General features: G+C 43.9%; 1 protein-coding gene and 1 long non-coding RNA gene across 7 annotated transcripts in view; one reads left to right on the top strand and one right to left on the bottom strand.

The window, feature by feature from the left end:
- Positions 1–13,522, bottom strand: part of ZBTB44 (zinc finger and BTB domain containing 44) — a 60,123-nt gene extending 46,601 nt beyond the window's left edge. For 2 of the 6 annotated variants that reach the window (XM_055415853.2, XM_055415854.2), the window contains exon 1: positions 12,145–12,600. The gene's annotated coding sequence lies outside the window, so the exon portion shown is untranslated. Of the gene's footprint in view, positions 1–12,144; positions 12,601–13,408 lie in introns of those variants that run through there. The other 4 variants (XM_088832213.1, XM_088832214.1, XM_088832212.1 and 1 more) reach the window with 3 other exon arrangements.
- The window catches only part of LOC129548926 (uncharacterized), an 84,107-nt gene continuing 75,241 nt past the window's right edge, over positions 12,259–21,124 (top strand). Inside the window, exon 1 of the long non-coding RNA XR_016036358.1 lies at positions 12,259–12,375. This is a non-coding gene — a long non-coding RNA (uncharacterized LOC129548926). The remainder of the gene's footprint in view (positions 12,376–21,124) is intronic.

Genomic DNA, 21,124 nt, shown 5'->3' with positions numbered 1-21,124 from the left:
AATCCCCAGTACCCGAGTATGTTACCTTATTTGGAAACAGGGTTTTTACAAAAGTAATCAAACTAAACTGAGGTAGTTAGGATGCACTTATATAAAGTAAAATTCAAAGACAGAGGACATGTTAAGACTGAAATTATGCTGCCACAAGCAAAAGCAAGGAGAGAGGCCAAGAAGAGCTCCTTCCCTCGTAAGTTCCTTCCCTTAAGAGGAACCAACCCTGCCAACACCAAGATTTCAGACTTCTAACCTCCAGAGCTGAGACAAAAGTTTCTCTTTAAGCCATCCGGGTTGTGGTACTTTTGCTAAAGCAGCGGTTGCAGACAAATATGTATCTGCTTTTCAAAACACTGTAAAATGTAACTACATTAAATTTTAATGGACTAACAGACATTTCAACTAAAAGGAAGAAACACTAGGCTTCCCTGACAGATCACTTGGTAAAGAAACTGCCTGCAATGCAAGAGACCCCGGTTCAATTCCTGGGTTGGGAATATCCCCTGGAGAAGGGATAGGCTACCCACTCCAGTATTCTGGCCTGGAGAATTGCATGGACTGTACAGTCCATGGGGTCGAAAAGACTTGGACACGCCTAAGCAACTTTCACTGTCACTACCATAGGATTGAAAAAGCAAGCCCAACCACATGTACTTTATAAGAAATCTACTTTAAATAAAAAACCAAAGAGATATGTTAGAAGATACACCATGCAAACTGTAAGTACTGGAAGGCAAGAGTTGGCTATCCCTAACATGAGACAAAGTATACTTCATGACAGAAAGTATTACCAGTGACACAAAATCATTGGTACACATTTCAAGTGCAACAAGGTATGTTCACCAATTGGGCGATAAAACAAATCTTAATAAATTTTAAAGGAATGAATGCACCCAGAGTGTGTTCTCTAATCACAAATTTAAAAATTAGAAATCAATGAGCTATCAAGAAAATTCCAGGTATTTTAAATAATACACTTCTAAATAACCCTTAGTCATGAAGGAATCAACAAAGGAAATTACAAAGCTTTGTCTTTTTTGTTTGCCACAGAGCATGTAGGATCTTAGTTTTCCAACCAAGGACCAAACCCATGGCCCCTGCCTTGGAAGCACAGAGTCTTAACCACCGGATCTGACAAGGAAATCCCTGGAAAGTATTTCTAACTGAGTAATATTGAAAATACAACATTATCAACATTTGTAGAATGCAGCTGAAGTAGTGCTTAGAGTAAAATTTATAGCTTTAAACGTATACAAAGAGAAGACGGTCTAGAAATCAGTGACCTATCCCCACACACTTTGCCATCTCACATTCATTAACATGACTACTATAAAAGACAAAATAGCAGAAGATAAGTGTTGCCAAGGATGCGGATAAAGAGCCCTTGTGCACTGTTCGTGGGAATGTAAGTACAGACACTATGTAAAATACTGTGGCTGTTACTCAAAGAAATTAAACACAGAATTACCACATGATACAGCAATTCTACTTCTGGGTATATACTCCAAAGAACTGAAAGCAGAGACAAGAACATATACTTGTAACATGAATGTTCATAGGAGCCCGTATCTATAACCCATATCTATCAATAGATAAATGGATAAACAAAATGTGCTATATATATATAATGGAATATTATTTAGCCTTAAAAAGGAAGAAAATTCTGATATGTGCTATGATATGGATGAATCTTGAGATATTACACTAAGTGGAACAAGCCAGTTTAAACAAATACAGTAATACAAACCATCCACTCACATTCGCAAGTCTTCTTTCAGCAAAATGAGAAAAAGATTTGGATTCAGGTACCAAGACACTCATTCAAATACACACACATACCCTCAAGATAAAAGCAAGTGCAAAAGACCCACTCTGACAAAATAGTCAATCTATTAGGGGCCTTTGCCTTCCAGATCTCAGGGAGTATTGACTGATACATTTCCTTTCATTTACAAAGCAAAGCTAAAGATCTCTTAGTTTTGCAAATAACCCCAGGGAACTGTAAGATGAAATAAAAACTCTGATCATCTACACTTAATTATTCATGGCTGGTGTCACCAATTAACAAGCAAACAGCAATTCAAATTGTTCTCTCAGTGTCACAGTTCCCTAGCACCCAAAAGGGGAGAATCCCAACAAATGCCCCATTGGAGATAAAGTTGAATGAATGACCAAGGATAGTTCAAAAGGGAAAATCCTAACCAACGCTCCACCACAGGTGAAACCTAAGCAATAAGAAAGTTGGTATTGTCACACCCAAGCCCTGTTATTCACCAAAGATGTCTCAACTGGCCAATGCACGTACCAACACACACACAAACAACAAACACAATGCCCCACAAAGAAATAATCAGACGAAGGATAGCCTGGAAAAAAAGGACCATATGCAGCTTGTCCCAACGTGACACACACAAAAACACAAGTAACAACTAAGCTATGGTTAACACAGAAAATGAGAAGAGGTGTAGTCTAAAAATCTACTTCCACTCGCAAATGGAAGCCTCCAAACAAATTGGCAAGCCTAGCTCTGGAAACGGAGAAGGCAATGGCAAGCCACTCCAGTACTCTTGCCTAGAAAATCCCATGGATGGAAGAGCCTGGTAGGCTGCAGTCCATGGGGTCGCTAAGGGTCAGACACGACTGAGCGACTTCGCTTTCACTTTTCACTTTCCACTTTCACACATTGGAGAAGGAAATGGCAACCCACTCCAGTGTTCTTGCCTGGAGAATCTCAGGGACAGGGGAGCCTGGTGGGCTTCTGTCTATGGGGTCACACAGAGTCGGACACGACTGAAGTGACTTAGCAGCAGCAGCTCTGGAAAAGCAAATGAACTGGTTCCCAAATCAGGCAGTCTAACAACAATTCGTCTCTTCAACAGGGTATGCCAATCAAATGCAAGACAAATTGACCTGAGAAAAAGCCCAAATTGAGGCCAGCTGTATACACCAGAGTGACTTATCCTCTAGTGGCTCACTTCCCGCCTAGGAAGCACTCCAAATGTGAAAACAGGAGGGAAGGTGGCAGGGCACAGCCTTTAAAAGAACAACATAGCGCAAAGACATGACATAAAGCAAGTAGGTCCAAGGTGGCAGACAAGTCTACTTCCACTAGACACTAAGCCTCACTCACTATAACAATCAGCACGCTAAATGAAACATCCACAGGTGCCAAGACAGCCCCAAGTGTGTGTGTGTCTGTGCGCTGGTTGCTTAGTTGTGTCCAACTATTTGCGACCCCACGGACTGTAGTCTGCCAGGCTCCTCTGTCCATGGGATTCTCCAGGCAAGAATACTGGAGTGGATTGCCATGCCCTTCTCCAGGGGATCTTCCTGACCCAGGGATCAAACCTAGGTCTCTGGCATTGCAGTTTCTTTACCATTTGAGCGACTAGGGAAGCCCCCAAGATAGTTCCACGGCTGACTAAAAAGCCCAAAAAGTGGGCAGTGGCCCAGTTCCTGGAACTCTTTGCCCCTTCCCCAAAATAGTTGGAATAATCCTCCCACTCATTAGCCTAATGAAATTATCCAGCCTCCAAAACTAAACATGCCACATCTAATACAGAACAGTTGTGAATAGGGGCTTACCCGGTAGCTCAACAGTAAGACGGAGAAGGCAATGGCAAGCCACTCCAGTACTCTTGCCTAGAAAATCCCATGGATGGAGGAGCCTGGTAGGCTGCAGTCCGTGGGGTCGCTAAGGGTCAGACACAACTGAGCGACTTCACTTTCACTTTCCACTTTCATACACTGGAGAAGGAAATGGCAACCCACTCCAGTGTTCTTGCCTGGAGAATCCCAGGGAAGGGGGAGCCTGGTGGGCTTCCGTCTATGGGGTCGCACAGAGTCGGACACGACTGAAGTGACTTAGCAGCAGTAGTAAGAATCCACCTGCCAGTGCAGGAGACACAGGGTCAATCCCTGATCCAGGAAGATACCCTGGAGAATGAAATGGCAACCCACTTCAGTATTCTTGCCTGAAAAATCGCCATGGACAGAAGAGGCTGGTGTGCTATATAGCCCATGAAGCTATAGTCCATGGAGCCACAAAGGCTCTGGACACGACTCAGCGACTAAAAAACAACAAAGTTCTGAACAGGCTTGCTTGCTAACAGCAGGTGATAATCAGATACTTAGGTTAAGATCTGAATTAAGGTAAAATCATCTTTGAAAAGAATTATATTGTTTCAGAAGCCAGAGGGTGGTAGTTCCACAAAATCTTGATTCCAAAGATTCAAACTCTTGGTTATATGTAACCCTAAGTCATGGCATCTGGTACCATCACTTCATGGCAAATAGATGGGGAAACAGTGGAAACTATCAGACTTTTTTTGGGGGGCTCCAAAGTCACTGCAGATGGTGACTGCAGCCATGAAAATAAAAGACGCTTACTCCTTGGAAGGAAAGTTATGACCAACCTAGATAGTATATTAAAAAGCAGAGATATTACTTTGCAAACAAAGGTCCGCCTAGTCAAGGCTATGGTTTTTCCAGTGGTCATGTAAGGATGTGAGAATTGGACTGTGAAGAAAGCTGATTGCCGAAGAATTGATGCTTTTGAACTGTGGTGCTAGAGAAGACTCTTGTGAGTCCCATGGACTGCAAGGAGATCCAACCAGTCCATCCTAAAGGAGATCAGTCCTGGGTGTTCATTGGAAGGACTGATGCTAAAGCTGAAACTCCAATACTTTGGGCACCTCATGCGAAGAGTTGACTCATTGGAAAAGACTCTGATGCTGGGAGGGATTGGGGGCAGAAGGAGAAGGGGATGACAGAGGATGAGATGGCTGGATGGCATCATCAACTTGATGCACATGAGTTTGGGTAAACTCCGGGAGCTGGTGATGGACAGGGAGGCCTGGTGTGCTGAGATTCATGGGGTCGCAAAGAGTCGGACACGACTGAGCAACTGAACTGAACTGAAGTTGTTTGTAAGCTGAATGCACCAAAAACTGTTAACACCAAGTAAATTGCAAATAATATCATTAAAAAAAAAAAACTAAAAAACAAAACCAACCTACATATACCATTTAATACCCATAGAAGGATAACAGTATAGAATATTGAAGCTGGGGTATCAAACATTTGTAATTTTAAGGTTTTTTTTTAAAGCTATACAATTACTAAAATGGAAGAATATTCAATATGGAGACAGAAATGATGTTCTCCTAGAAAACTGAGACATTAATAAGTTTCACTCATCAATTTTCACTCTTATAAGTTAGAATTCGGAGCAGGAAATGGCAACCCACTCCAGTATTCTTGACTAGAGAATCCCGTGGATAGAGGAGCCTGGTGGGTTGCTGTCCATAGGGTCGCAGAGTCGGACACAACTGAAGTGACTTAGCACGCATGCATGGGAGAAGGAAATGGCAACCCACTCCAGTAGTCTTGCCTGGAGAATCCCAGAGACAGGGGAGCCTGGTGGGCTGCCATCTATGGGGTCACAGAGAGTCGGACACGACTGAAGCGAATTTGCAGCAGCAAGACAGAATTATCAATGTGAAAGATCACAATGATGTAAGTCAGTGATTTACTCCAGAATCAGTTATGTAAAAATGTGCTGGCTAAAGTTACCTGTGTCACTAATAACGTTACTGAAGAAAGTGCCCATCAAGCACGAGTGTAATATAAATTTAATGTATCTTTATCTTTTTAAAGGCACATATACAATCACTATTTTTAGATGCTGTGACTAAAAATCCAGAGATTTCAAGCTCATTATGAAGTGAAGTATTTCTGATATAAAGAACAAAGAAAAAACTAAAGTGGCTTTCAGTCTAATAGGAGATAAATTTCAAGAAATCAGTCAAGATACAGGAAGAACTGTTTCAATCATGAATGCGGTGGTTGCATTAAGACATCCCATTATAGCATATATAAAGATATGTTCACTTGTAGTCTACAAAATGCCAGGAAACCACGGGGGGTGGTGCCGGTGGGAAGAATATATGTATTTATATAAACACACACACACACACAGATTCAATATATATACGAAACTATAGTTGGAAGAAGCCAAATTAATTTGGAGCCCTCTAACTAATGAAGGAAATCCCTCTACAATAATCTCTGATGCTACACCATTTTCAGTAACAAGAGACTTCTATCCTTTACAAGGCTAGAAAGACTTCCTAAGTTTAAAACCTCCAGCATTACGGAAAATTTCAGATGCAATCTTCAGTGCTGCTGTAGGACTAATGTCAGTCATGTATTTCTTGTGATTCATGCTGAATGAAAATATATCCAATTTTATGACACATATTTAATTGTGAGATGCAGCAATGTGTTAAGTGCAACACTGAAGACAGACTTTAGTTTGACACTTAGTATGACTTTACTTATTTGCAAAGATACAAGTGGCAGTAACAAAGGGGTAAAGTGGGATCTGAATGAGATGATGTATGAAATATTTAGCATAGTGATACCTTTCCAAAAGGTTCAACAGTTCAGTTCAGTTCAGTCGCTCAGTCGTGTCCGACTCTCCGCGACCCCATGAATCACAGCCCGCCAGGCCTCCCTGTCCATCACCAACTCCCAGAGTTCACACAAACTCATGTCCACAGAGTCGGTGATGCCATCCAGCCACCTAATTCTCGGTCGTCCCCTTCTCCTCCCGCCCCCAACCCTTCCCAGCATCAGAGTCTTTTCCAGTGAGTCAGCTCGTCGCATGAGGTGGCCAAAGTACTGCAGTTTCAGCTTTAGCATCAGTCCTTCCAATGAACACCCAAGATCGATCTCCCTCAGAATGGACTGCTTGGATCTCCTTGCGGTACAAGGGACTCTCAAGAGTCTTCTCCAACACCACAGTTCAAAAGCATCGATTCTTCAGCGATCAGCTCTCTTCACAGTCCAACTCTCACATCCATACATGACCACAGGAAAAACCATAGCCTTGACTAGACGGACCTTTGTTGGCAAAGTAATGTCTCTGCTTTTTAATATATTATCAAAAGGTTCAACAAATGCTGGCAATTCTCATAACTGTATTAGCCCACTCAGTCTACCAAAACAGTTTCTAGAGAATATATACCTATGCTACTGTTTGTGGTACTTTTTCATCACTTTATGTTTCCTAATAATCTTCAGCAGTATACTTTATCAAGATTAAAGACAGGATGAAGGCAAATGGGCCCAATGTATATGCATTGCTCATTTTCCCACTCCATTCCCTGAGGAAAGAAATGTTTGCTCTGTTAACAAAAGCAGTGGTGGTGTACAGAGGGAAACACACTGTGGGCTCATCTTTTCCTGGGTTAACAGGCAGCTGATAAATTGTGTAATTGTATTCTCACTTCAGACAACCATTGATTGCTCCCTCTTAAATCCTCATTTGAAAGCATAATTATAGATTCTATCACATTTTGCCCAATCAAAAAAAAGTGCTATCTTCACTGATCACACATCCAAATACCTTTTTTATTTGCAGACAGCATATATATGTCAGTTCTGTTGTGTGACATATAAATAGATGGATTTACAAAACTGTATCAACTGCCTGCCTCTTTGAAGACATGATTTTCAGAATTCCCTGGTGGCCTAGGGGTTAGGATTCCAGGCTTTTGCTGCCTGGGCCCTGGTTGGGGAACTAAGATCCCACAGGCCACGTGGCCAAAAGAAAAACGAAGAATTGACCCATCAATAAAGTGATTTTCAAAGTAAAGCTTGCAAAAATAAGCCTGAAATCTACTCTGCTCACCTCTAAAGATTAGTCCAGTGCTTTCTCTTTGCCAGAGAAATTGGAATCTAGTTGCCAAATTTAAATGTACTCCTATATCACTTCACGTTAAGTAACACACTCTGTCCACTGTTAATCCTCCTACAGTGAAGATATATAAGTCTATTAGATATTAAAAGGTATGACAGAGTTAAATAACACTTATTTTAAAACTAATTCGGGAAAGGCTTCTTTAAGAATACTTTTAAAATATTTGACTTCTGAACCTTGTATATAGTTTATATGGCCTTCCCTGGTAGCTCAGCTGGCAAAGAATCTGCCTGCAATGCAGGAGACCCCTGTTTAATAACTGGGTCGGGAAGATCCTCTGGAGAAGGGATAGGTTACCCACTCCAGTATTCTTGGGCTTCCCTAGTGGCTCAGATGGTAAAGAATCTGCCTGCATTGCGGGACCTGGGTTCAATCACTGGGTTGGGAAGATTCCCTGGAGGAGGGCATGGCAACCCATACCAGTATTCTTGCCTGGAAAATCCCCACGGACAAGCCCCACTGGCAGGTTATAGTCCATGAAGTCACAAAGAGTCAGACATGACTGAGCAACTAAGTACATATAATTTATGTACTCAAAAATAAAATTTAAAAAGGGAATCCTACACTGTTGCTGGGAAGGTAAACCAGTGCAGCCACTATGGAGAACAGTATGGAGGTTCCTTAAAAAAACTAAAAACAGTTATCAAATGATCCTGCAATCCCACTCCTGGGCATGCATCTGTGTTCAATGTAGCACTATTTACAACAGTCAACACAAGGAAGCAACCTAAATGACCATCGACAGGTAAATGGATAAAGAAGACACGGTGTGTGCACATGTGCACACACAATGGAATATTACTCAGCCATAAAAATGAAGGAAAGAATGCCATGAACCTAAAAATCATCATACTAAGGGAAGACAGACAAAGACAAATATCATATATCACATATTATGTGGAATCTAAAAAAAGTGATATAAATGAACTTATTTACAAAACAGAAACAGACTTACAAAAAACAAAATTTATGGCTACCAAAGTGGGGAGGAAATTAGGGGTTTGGGATTAACAGATACACACTACTAGATATAAAATAAACAACAAGGACCTGCTGTACGGTACAGGAAACTATATTCAATATCTTGGAATAACCTATAAAGGAAAAGAATTTGAAAAAGAATATATATATGTGAATCAATTTTCTGTACACCTGAAACTAACATGTTTTAAATCAACTACACTTCAATAAAAAGTTGTTTCTTTTTGGGGAAAAAAAAAAGAAAACCATAAAATAAAAAATGGAACCAATGAACCGTATCAAATTGGCAGCATAACTACTTCAAGTGACTTCTGAACACAGTAAGTACTCTGATTACACAGCCTTCATGCAATATAGTGTAATGACAAAAATAAATGCAAAGAAATCTTAAAACTTTACTCAGAAGTTTACTGCTCTGTATACGAGACAGCAAAAGAGACACAGTTGTATCGAACAGTCTTTGGGACTTTGTGGGAGAAGGTGAGGGTGGGATGATTTGAGAGAATGACATTGAAACATGTATGTTGTCATATGTGAAACGAATCAGCAGTTCAGGGTCAATGCATGTTACAGGATACTCGGGGCTGGGGTGTGGGGATGACCCAGAGGGAGGATAAAGGGAGGAGGGAGGTGAGAGGGGGGTTCAGGAGGGGGAACTCATGTACACCTGGGGCGAATTCATGTCAATGTATGGCAAAACCAACCAATATAATATTGTAAAATTAAAAAAAAAAAATTAAAAAAAAAGAAGAAGTTTACTGCTAGTAGTGACACTGGTAAAATACTGAAGTGATTTTAAGTATATATAGTAGGATACAGCAAGGAACTAAGATTTTCCTTTAAGACGAGAGAAAAATATAGAATCAAAGAAAAACCTGCTATGTCAAATTTGAATTGGATATATCACTACGAACTTGCTTAAACAAACAAGCAAAACACCATTTTTTGTTCTCCCCTCTCAAAGGGCCTAGACGCAGTGACACTCCAGCAGCAATGAATATGCCAAACAGTCAGATCCTGGTTTCTATATACCATTTCTCACTAAAAAGAGTCAAGACTTCTTGGATGAAAAGCCCATTCCAGATCTGGAACAAGGAAAGTAACAAGGTAAGTCTGGGATATTCTGCACCACAGAGTGTTCCAAGACTAATGGTGAGCAGGAGCATTAAAAAGACATAGGAACCAACTTGAAAGGGTTTTACTGTCCAAATTTGGGACAGTTTGACCATCAAAAAGAAAAATGACTGTAATGGTTATATATATATATATATAAAAGATTAAAACTCATCAGTCCATAGTATTCCCACAAAAAAAGAAGAAAAAACAATCTGATTTGCCACCATTATGCAATGCACACAGTGGGGGTGACTAACTCCCCAACTCTTTTCCCCGAATATTGGTAACTAAAGGGAGGATATTAACATTTTTAAGAGAAAGTTCAGTTCACTCCTAGTTAATGAAAGAAATCTTGACCGAAAATCTCCAGTAAAATAACTGATTGAAGCAAGTCATCGATGGGTGCTTTCAGAGCAAAAGGTACCCAGAAACAGGCTGCTTGCTTGGGGTCAAGATATTACCCCAAGATCTACAAATCACAAACAGGCAAACCAAACCTTTATAGTAAGTCTGGTAGTTACCACTTTGAGCAAGTGGTCACATTTAGTATCCTTAATAGTGTAGCATAATGTAACATAAAAGTACATAGGTACATAGCATCATCTATGAAATATTCTTGCCAAATAAAAGTTTTCCTTAATCTAGCTTTTCTTTAGACCTAACTTCCAGTAACAGGAAAATTAGGAGGACAGAGGATTACATTAAATGAAACCATCAGGAAACGGGACAAGTCCCAAAAGTGGGAGCATTCTTATAAAGCAAGTGGTTTGGTTCACTGGCAGAATGAAAGGAGATGGGTACTGGTTTTCTAAAAAAAGGATCCAAGGCATAATTTACAAATACAGTGTGTGAATCTTAACTGAATACACCTGGGGGGTGGGGTGGGGGTGGACTTCCCAAAGAGACCCCAGATATTTGCATATGGATTGTTAATTTATAAAAGTGTTGATAATGATACTGGGTTCAGTATAACCGCAGAAGGAAATACTGGAGTATCATAGTGTTTGCAATTTACTTTCAAGCGATTACACACAGAAAGGGGGGAAACAACATGGCAGAAATGTCAATCACAGAACCTAGGTACTGGAATATTCATTGAAATTTTTCCTCCATTTCAAAGAGACTGATTATTTTTCATAAATTAAGTGTTTAAAAACACCTACACTGGAAACATATCTGGGTATAAATCTCACCTTTATCACTAGTTGTGTGGCCTAAAGCAAGGTACTTAACATTACTTAAGTTTGTCTCACCTGTAAAACTCAACTAATTATATCTAAGTCATTAGGTTGTTCTGCAAATCAGATCAGATATGAAAAAGGTTCTCATAATTAATTAATGCAAACACTGTAAAATGCAAGACTATAAGAAAACACTCCCTTCATTATTGCCACATTCGATGATTAGGAAACTACATCAGGTGAAATTAAATATCCACTGGCAGTCAAAGGGAAGTAATGGGAGTAATTGTATAAATGAAGATTTACACTGTATTTTTTCAAAATGCAGTAATTTCAACTGAAACCCTCTAGACAAAAAAAAAAAAAAAACTACCTATCCAAACTATTAGCAGCTCTCAAACTGTGAAGTCTGCTTTTGGTATTAGCCTCTATCCGGACAAAACAGTAAGAAAATAAGTGGAAGTTAGAATGTTTTCTTGACCAAAATCTATAATTCACTTACATGCCGAAAAAAATGTAAGCTTTGACCTTCACTTCTATAATTAAGTTCCAATAAGGCACACCATTATTAGGCTTTATTCTAAATTCGGGTTAAGCTCCCACTATCAAGCTTGCAGTTTCCTTCTAACGTACTCATCATTTCACTCGCAGGTAACCCTTTTCTGGTTAGGCCAGCAGAAAACGACTAGATGCAGACTGTGCCCCAGGTAGGGAAGAAAAAAGGTTTTCGTTTTTTAAATAAATGCCACCCTTTTCTTTCCAATACCAAAGAAAAAGAAGCGGGGGAGAGGGAGGGAGCTGTGTGTCTCGGCTCGACCAGGTGAGACGCTGGCACCGCGCCTCCTCGGGGTCAGGGTGCTGAGCACACGCGCGCGCGGTCGAGGGGCGCCCCGGGAGATCGGGGCAATTTCTCCCAGACGGCGGGGCGCAGGGCCAATCTCCTCCCTGAAGGCTTAGACGCCTTTGAGGGGAACCTGCGGGGTGTCTCCCGGGGCGGACGGGGGTGACGAGACCCCGGCGTTCCCTTCCGCCCAGCACCCAGGTGGGGGGCCGCCCGAGGGCGCGGGCGGCGCGGAGGGGCCGGCCTCGCCCTCCCTTCCCGGTTACCTGCGGGCGGCGGTGCCGGGGGCCGGAGGCCTGCTGCTCCTCCTCCCCGCCAGGCTGAGGCGGCGAGGTGGCGGCGGCGGCGGCGGCCCGGGGGGGGGGCGGAGCGCGCGGCCCGCCGCCTCTCTCCTCCCCCGGGAGGCGGAGGGGCCCCTATCTCGGGCCGCCGCGCCTAGGCCCGTGGACAGCCTGCGGCAGGGGCATGGCAGCCCCCAACGGCGGCGAGCCTGCGAGGTGCGAGAGTGCGCGGCGGAGGGCGGGGAGCGCTCCGGCGGCCCGAGGGGAGGAGCGAGGGGGCCCGGCGGGCCACGCGCGGGCGGCCGTTGGGGGCGGTTGGCCGAGGGCAGGCGGCGGTTTGGGGAGCGCGGCGACGGCTCGCGTTTTCCCGGCGGGGCGGGGTGGGGAAGGGGAAGGGGAGTGAGGGGGAGGGAGGGGGAGGTTGGGAGGGAGCCGCCGCCGCGCGCGTGCGGGCCGGCGCCGCCGCCGTTTGCCGCTCGGCTCACTCCAGCCTGTTTGGGGGCACTTTGTTTGTGTCCCACAATGCTCTGCGCGGGCGGCCGGGCTGGGAAGGGGAGGGCAGGTGGGCGGGGCGCGAGCGAGCACGGGGGCGGAGCGCGAGCTCGGGGCGGGGGAGACGAGGGCACTGCGCAAGCGCAGACGAGGCCGCTCCCGGTATCCGTTACTTCAACCGTCTGCGACTCAGTCTCTCTCGAGGCAGCGGCGGGTTCTGATACGGCCGGTGCATCTTCACAAGTGCCGAGTTACCTTCACCCGCCACCTGGCCAATTCGTCCTTCCTGTGCTCGTTCGCTTAGCTGGCTTCTCGCTCAACCTGACAAGCATTTCTGGGCAAGGTTCACAGCTATTGCTTTTTTTTTCCCCCCTTCTTTGAACTAAAACCGAAACAGACTCTATTTTCTCGAGTGGTTTCTGTAGCGGCCCTGAGCCGGAACACGCCCGCCGCTTTCTCTCGGTGAGGGGGTGAGCTCGTAGTCAGCCCATTTCTCACACGCGGAAACTGAGGCCTGCGGAGAGGCGGCCCCAGACAGGTGAGGACGCCGAGCCTCGCGGCTCCCGCGTCCGGCCGGGTTCCGGCTCACTGCGGCCTCGGCGCAGGGGGTTGTTCTAGAACGTCCCTGGGCCGCCTGGCGGGACGTCGGGTGACGAGATCCACCTCGTTCCCCCAACACGAGGGCACCTAGAGCCGCTCCCCATGTAGGCCTGTTCCTTCCACACCTGGAGCCTCCTTGGGTTCCACCTCCACTAACCTGACTTTACGACGAGGGCGTGTTCGGGACGCCCCGAAGTGATCAGTTCTGCTGGAGGCTCGAGAGTTCACGGTCACCTGCAGAATCGCGCCCAGGGTTAGAGCTCCCGAGACCCCAAGCCTTGTCGTCCCCAGGCGGGCGGGGAGGAAGGGCGCCCGGGGCTGCGGGAAGAAGCGCGCCCCAGGCGAGCTGAGGGCTGCGCGGGGGCGGAGAGGGTGCGGCTTGCGACTCTCGAGGCGCACCGCATCTGCATACGTGGTTTTCCCATGCCCCCAGCTCTTGCACCGAAAGACCACCAAAAGGCTATGTGCAAGGTGGGCTTGACGTCCCTTTTGAAGCACAGTGGCGTTTTCTTCTGAAACGCTTGGCAACGCCTGGCATTAACCTCCCTCACCCATTCCAACCACTGAAATATACTTTAGAAATAAAGGCCAGAAAACAACGTCTAACTTTATAGTCATTTGCGGTTTCCAACAGATTTTCAAGTATATATAATGTTTAATGGGCTTCCCTGGTGGCTCAGAGGTTAAAGCGTCTGCCTCCAATGCGGGAGACCCGGGTTCGATCCCTGGGTCGGGAAGATCCCCTGGAGAAGGAAACGGTAACCCACTCCAGTATTCTTGCCTGGAGAATCCCATGGATGGAGAAGCCTGGTAGGCTACAGTCCACGGGGTCGCATAGAGTCTGACACGACTGAGCGACGGAACGGACGGACGGACGGACGGATAATGTTTAATCCTCACAGCAATTGCATAGGTCAGTTTTACTGTTACTCCCACCGTCGTGTTTATTATTCCCTTTTCAGAGATGAGGAAAGTCAGGAAGATGCAAGTAAGGCCCAGAAAGTTTTGTGCTGAGATTTGAAGGAGAAGGAAAAGAAGGCGAAATGCTTACCCTTAGAGGAACAGCAGCAACAGAGCAAGCCTGAAGGAAGGGCAGGAGCCTGAAGTCCTGGTGGGCCTTGTATTAGGGTAGGTGTGCAACTTAGTACCTGGAGAAGAATCGGGTGGGAATAAAGCTGTCAAACAAATACCCGCGACTTCTCCTAGGGCATTTAATAGGACAGCCAATAAAGGACCACTAGGCAAGTGTTTACTGCTTCCCTGGGACTGAGGAGACAGCCCTGACACAAAATATATATTACTCTCTTGTTTCTTCTCCCCTTTTATACTTTTCTATTTTTGATTTTATGTTTGAAAATTATCGATGGCTGTGGGGCCCTAAGGGCACAGTGCTAGCTGCTTGGATAGGGTGTGAGAAAAAATACAAAGGTTAGCTTTGTAGGAGTCATCTCCTCTGTTTTGGCTTTGGGCAGGGTCAGTTTCTGTGGCTTCTGCGGCCTCCCACCTTCTTGGGCTAGTAGAGACTTGCCCTTGGGTTGGTGGAATATATACACCTTTCTTTGACACTAGATTAAATAATACTGCTGGGAGGATTTTATGAAACCAGAATCCTGCACACAGGTGAAACAAACAAAGGTAGACAGTATGAGGAACCTTTAATTATTAACCTGATGTGGGTGATTCTGAGGAATTAAAATTCCAGGTGAAGAGGGTTTTATTTTAGTCACGAACTGTTTGAGGGACCAAATTCTGGCAGAAATGGCACTACCTTGTGGTCGACCATTAGGGCTGAATAGGAACTTGGTTATTTACTTACTTCAGAGCACGAACACTGAACTTATAGCTCCGCAACTTACTTCAGAGCACAAACACTGAACTTATAGCTCAGAGATCTCTGGTCCGACTTGGATAATTCCAGTAGAGATACTCATTACTGCACACAGCACCCTTGCTCCCATTAGAGTGTTCCAACTATATTAACAAAATTAATCTTGCTCCCCAACCCTGAAACTTGGACCTCTTCTAGTATTCTCATTTCATCATCCGTCCAGTTGAGCACATCAGCTTCACTGCTCTGCCACATCTCAGTTCCAACCCATCAACGTGTCCTGCTGAATTTGTGCATTCCTGTGTGAGTCGTTCAGTCGTGTCTGACGCTTTGCGACCCCATGGACTATACACTCCATGGAATCCTCCAGGCCAGAATACTGGAGTGGGTAGCCTTCTCCAGGGGGGCTTTCCAAACCAGAGATCAAACCCAGGTCTCCTGCACTGCAGGCGGATTCTTTACCAACTGAGCTATCAGGGAAGCCATTCCTATGACCACCATCCTAATCAACAACCAATACCTTGTGTCCAGAGAATTGTAATACCGACTACCTGGTTTCCCAAATATACTGCCCCCTCTCTTCACTCTTGGCTGGTAGCCAGAGTTACAATGCTTAGTATCATACAACAATGGCTTCCTGTTGGTACAGCAGGCAGATAGCTAGGTAGGAGCAGAGAATGGGGGCAGGGACCAGGTGGCAGGAAATCTTGCAACTCTTGTAAATAGCGGGGGTCCATGAGCAGACAAAGAAAAACAAGAACCTCCAGACTGACAGGAAACCACACCTTTGAGGTGATAAGTGTCCTGGACTCAGACAAAGAAAGGTGGGGAAAAGTGGGAATCTCCTGCATCCAACCGTAAACTTGCTCATTGTGTTCTTACAATAAAATTAGCCTTGCAGATAAGTACCAATCATGCTCTGAAGTTATGACACTTCTGATCTAAGCTAAAGGACAAAAATCCCTCCTCCCCTCAGGAAAATGGAGCTGGGATGAAAAATTTTATTCTAGGGAATACAATCCCTAAACTCCTTCCCCAGTGAATATTCTGCCCCTTCATTCATATGCCCCTCATAACCAGCTTGCCAAAGAAATACAGGGCAACAGCTCCTCACCTGTTGCCCTCTGAGAGCATCATTGTTCAGTAGCTGAGTTGCTTCCGACTCTTTGAGACCCCATGGACTGCAGCATGCCAGGCTTCCCTGTCTATCACCAACTCCCAGAGCCTACTCAAACTCATGTCCATTGCATCAGTGATGCCATCCAACCATCTCATCCTCTGTCGTCCCCTTCTCCCTCCTTCAATCTTTCCCAGCATCAGGGTCTTTTCCAATGAGTCAGTTCTTTGCATCAGGTGGCCAAAATATTGGAGTTTCAGCTTCAACATCAGTCCTTGCAATGAATATTCAGGACTGATTTCCTTTAGGATGGACTGGTTGGATCTCCTTGCAGTCCAAGGGACTCTCAAGAGTCTTCTCCAACACCACAGTTCAAAAGCATCAGTTCTTCGGTGCTCAGCTTTTTTTATGGTCCAACTCTCACATCCATACATGACCACGGGAAAGACCACAGCTGTGACTAGACGGACCTTGGTTGGTCTTTGTCTTCCGCTGTCTCCTGGAATTTGCTCAGAGTCATGTCCACTGAGTCTGTGATGCTCTCTAGCCATTTCGTCTTCTGCCACTCCCTTCTCTTAAATAAGCTTTAACTTCCTTAACCTCCCTGCTTCATCTGTGAGTTCTTTCGCTGCAAAGAAAGAACCTTAAATTCACCGGGTGCACTGTTTTTAGGATAAAATCTCAAACTTTTATCATGGCTTTCACAGCTACATAACATGAGCTTGTTCAATATATAACTTCAGCTTCAACTCTCATTATATTCTCTCAAGGAATGTGCCAGCTGCAGATTTTTTTTTCGAATCTTCAAAATGCCACACACTTTCCTCCAATGCGCACATGATTACCTCTGTGTATATATACTTTGTTCCTTAGCTAATTTGTCTCAATTGATATCTCTTTTACATATATAAGTATTTAAAGAGAAAAACCACACGCCCAAATGGCATTAGTTTGATGAAGCCCATGATAGCAAAACTAGATTTAGTACTTGACCTAACTGCAGTTTCAGCCTTTACCAGGAATTGATTTTAATCAACCAGTTTGGAAGTCTCAGACAACCATTTTGCCTTTTTGCATTTTTCTTGAGGATGGTCTTGATCACTGCCTCCTGTACAATGTCATGAACCTCCATCCATAGTTCTTCAAGCACTCTATCAGATCTAATCCCTTGAATCTATTTGTTACTTATACTGTACACTTGTAAGGGATTTGATTTAGGTCATACATGAATAGTCTAGTGGTTTTCCCTACTTTCTTCAATTTAAGTCTGAATTTGGCAATAAGGAGTTCATGATCTGAGCCACAGTCAGCTACCAGTCCTGTTTTTGCTGACTGTATAGAGCTTCTCCATCTTTGGCTGCAAAGAATATAATCAATCTCATTTCAGTTGACCATCTGGCGATGTCCATGTGTAGAGTCTTGTGTTGTTGGAAGAGGATGTTTGCTATGATCAGTGTGTTTTCTTTGCAAAACTCTATTAGCCTTTGCCCTGCTTCATTCTGTACTCCAAGGCCAAATTTGTCTGTTACTCCAGGTATTTCCTGACTTCCTACTTTTGCATTCCAGTCCCCTATGAGGAACCAGAGATCAAACTGCCAATATCCACGATCATCGAAAAAGCAAGAGAGTTCCAGAAAAACATCTATTTCTGCTTTACTGACTATGCCAAAGACTTTGTGTTGATCACAACAAATTGTGTAAAATTCAGTTGGGAATACCAGACCAACTGACCTGCCTCCTGAGAAATCTGTGTGCTGGTCAAGAAGCAACAGTTAGAACTGGACATGGAACAACAGACTGGCTCCAGATCCGGAAAGGAGTACGTCAAGGCTGTATACTGTCACCCACTTATTTAACTTATATGCAGAGTACATCATGAGAAATGCTGGACTGGTTGAAGAACAAGCTGGAATCAAGATTGCTGGGAGAAATATCAATAACCTCAGATATGTAGATGACACCACCCTTATGGCAGAAAGCGAAGAAGAACTAAAAAGCCTTTTGATGAAAGTGAAAGAAGAGAGTGAAGAAAGTTGGCTTAAAACTCAACATTCAGAAAACGAAGATCATGGCATATGGTCCCATCACTTCATGGAAAATAGATGGGGAAACAGTGGATACAGTGAGAGACTTTATTTTGGGGGGTTCCAAAATCACTGCAGATAGTGACTGGAACCATGAAATTAAAAGACACTTGCTCCTTGGAAGAAAAGTTATGACCAACCCAGACAGCATATTAAAAAGCAGAGACATTACTTTGCTGACAAAGATCCGTCTAGTCAAAGCTATGGTTGTTCCAGTGGTCATGTATGGATGTGAGAGTTGGACAATAAAGAAAGCTGAGCACCGAAGAACTGATGCTTTTGAATTGTGGTATTGGAGAAGACTCTTGAGAGTCCCTTGGACTGCAAGGAGATTGAACCAGTCCATCCTAAAGGAAATCAGTCCTGAAGTTCATTGGAAGGAACTGATGCTGAAGCAGAAAGTCCAATACTTTGGCCACCTGATGCAAAGAACTGACTCATTTGAAAAGACTCTGATGCTAGGAAAGATTGAAGGCAGGAGGAGAAGGGATGATAGAGGATGAGATGATTGGATGGCATCACTGACTCAATGGACATGAGTTTGAGTAAACTCCAGGAGTTGGTGATGGACAGGAAGTCCTGGCATGCTGCAGTCCATGGGGTCGCAAAGAGTCGGACATGACTGACTGAACTGAACTTGGAAGTCTCAAGTCAACACTAATGAGGCCATCTGTCATATTAGCCTGCTCCATTTCCCACCCCAACCTGCCCCAGGAAGACAAGCAGTCTGCATGGTAATACCCTTGCTATCCCTCTCCCCCACAAAAGAAGATGCTCTGGCCTAAAGATAATCCTTCATATTCTTTTATTAAAAATCCCTTGTCCCCATTCTTCTTCCTGTGAAACCTTCCATTTTGTACAACCCCTCAGACCACACTTTTCCTAAAAAATGGGGTACTACCTGATTCAGAAATCCTCAAAGAAGCTGAATTAGGGCTTCAAATTTACTGAACTGAATTTTGTTTGTTACCAATACATATGAACATTATTGTGTTCATGGGGTTCTCAAAGTAATTGTCTGAGGAAAAGAGAAGTGAAAAGCAAAGGAGAAACGGAAAGATATACCCAACTGAATGCAGAGTTCCAGAAAATAGCAATGAGAGAGAAGCCTTCTTAAGTGAACAATGCAAAGAAGTAGAGGAAAACAATAGAATAGAAAACACTAGATCTCTTCAAGAAAAGTGGCGATGCCAAAGGAAGGTTTTATGCAAAGATAGGCATAATAACTCCAGTGTTCTTGCCTGGAGAATCCCAGGGACGGGGGAACCTGGTGGGCTTCCATCTATGGGGTCACACAGAGTCGGACACGACTGAAGTGACTCAGCAGCGGCAGCAGGAATAATAAAGGACAGAAACAGCAAGGATCTAACAGAAGCAAAAGAGATTAAGGAGTGCAAGAATATACAGAAGAACTGTACAAAACAGTCTTAATGACCCAGATAACCACAATGGTGTGGTCATTCACCTAGAGCCAGACCTGAAGTGTGAAGTCAAGTGGGCCTTAGAAAACTAGTGAACAAAGCTAGTGGAGGTGATGGAATTTCCACTGAGCTCTTTCAAATCCTAAAATATGATGCTGTTAAAGTGCTGCACTCTTTGTGCCAGCAAATTTGGAAAGCTCAGCAGTGGCCACAGGACTGGAAAAGGTAAATTTTCATTCCAGTACCAAAGAAGGGCAATGCCAAAGAATGTTTAAATTACCGTACAGTTGTGCTCATTTCACATGCTATCCGACCTGCGAGGTGGTGCTAGTGTAAAGAACCTGCCTGTAAATTCAGGAGACATATAAGACTCGGGTTCGATCCCTGGGTTGGAAAGCTCCCCTAGAGGAGGGTATGGCAGCCCACTCTAGTATTCATGCCTGGAGAATCCCATGGACAGAGGAGCCTGGTAAGTTGCAGTCCACAGGGTCACAAAGAGTTGAACATGACTGAAGTGACTTAGCACACATGCATGTACACATGCTAGTAAAATTTTACCCAAAATCCTTCAGGCTAGGCTTCAGCAGTACATGAGCTGAGAACTTCCCAGATGTACAAGTTGAATTTAGAAAAGGCAGAAGAACCAGAGATCAAATTGCCAACATCTGCTGGATCATAGAAAAAGCAAGGGAATTCCAAAAGAACATCTGCTTCATTGACTACATTAAAGTCTTTGTGTGGATCACAATAAACTGTGGGAAATCCTTGAAGAGATGGGAGTACTAGACCACTTTACTTATTTCCTGAGAAACCTGTATGCAGGTCAAGAAGCAACAGAACCTAACATTTAACAATGGACTGGTTCCAAATTGGGAAAGGAGTATGTCAAGGCTGTATATTATCATCTGCTTATTTTACTTATATGCAGACTACATCATGCAAAGTGCCGGGCTGGATAAAGCACAAGCTGGGATCAAGAATGCCAGGAAAAATAACAACCTCAGATATGCAGATGATACCACTCTAATGGCAGAAAGTGAAGAGGAACTAAAGAACCTCTTTATGAAGGTGAAAGAAGAGAGTGAAAAAGCTGACTTAAAACTCAACATTCAAAAACTGAAGATTGTGGCATCCATTCCCTTCACTTTATGGCAAATAGATGGGGCAACAATGGAAACAGTGACAGACTTTATTTTTTTGGGCTCCAAAATCATTGTGGATGTTGACTGCAGCCATGAAATTAAAAGACACTTGCTCCTTGGAAGAAAAGTTATGACAAATCTAGACAACATATTAAATAGCTGAGATATCACTTTGCCCACAAAGGTCTGTCTAGTCAAAGCTCTGGTTTTTCCAGTAGTCATGTATAGATGTGAGAGTTGAACCATAAAGAAGGCTGAATGCTGAAGAATTGATGCTTTTG

Source organism: Moschus berezovskii, chromosome 25 (genome assembly GCF_049115385.1).
Source record: "Moschus berezovskii isolate FMDL1 chromosome 25, NW_MosBer_1.0, whole genome shotgun sequence".
Classification (NCBI taxonomy): Eukaryota; Metazoa; Chordata; class Mammalia; order Artiodactyla; family Moschidae; genus Moschus; species Moschus berezovskii.
Note: the sequence above shows the minus strand (reverse complement) of the source record. Positions and strands in the feature narration are given on the sequence as shown.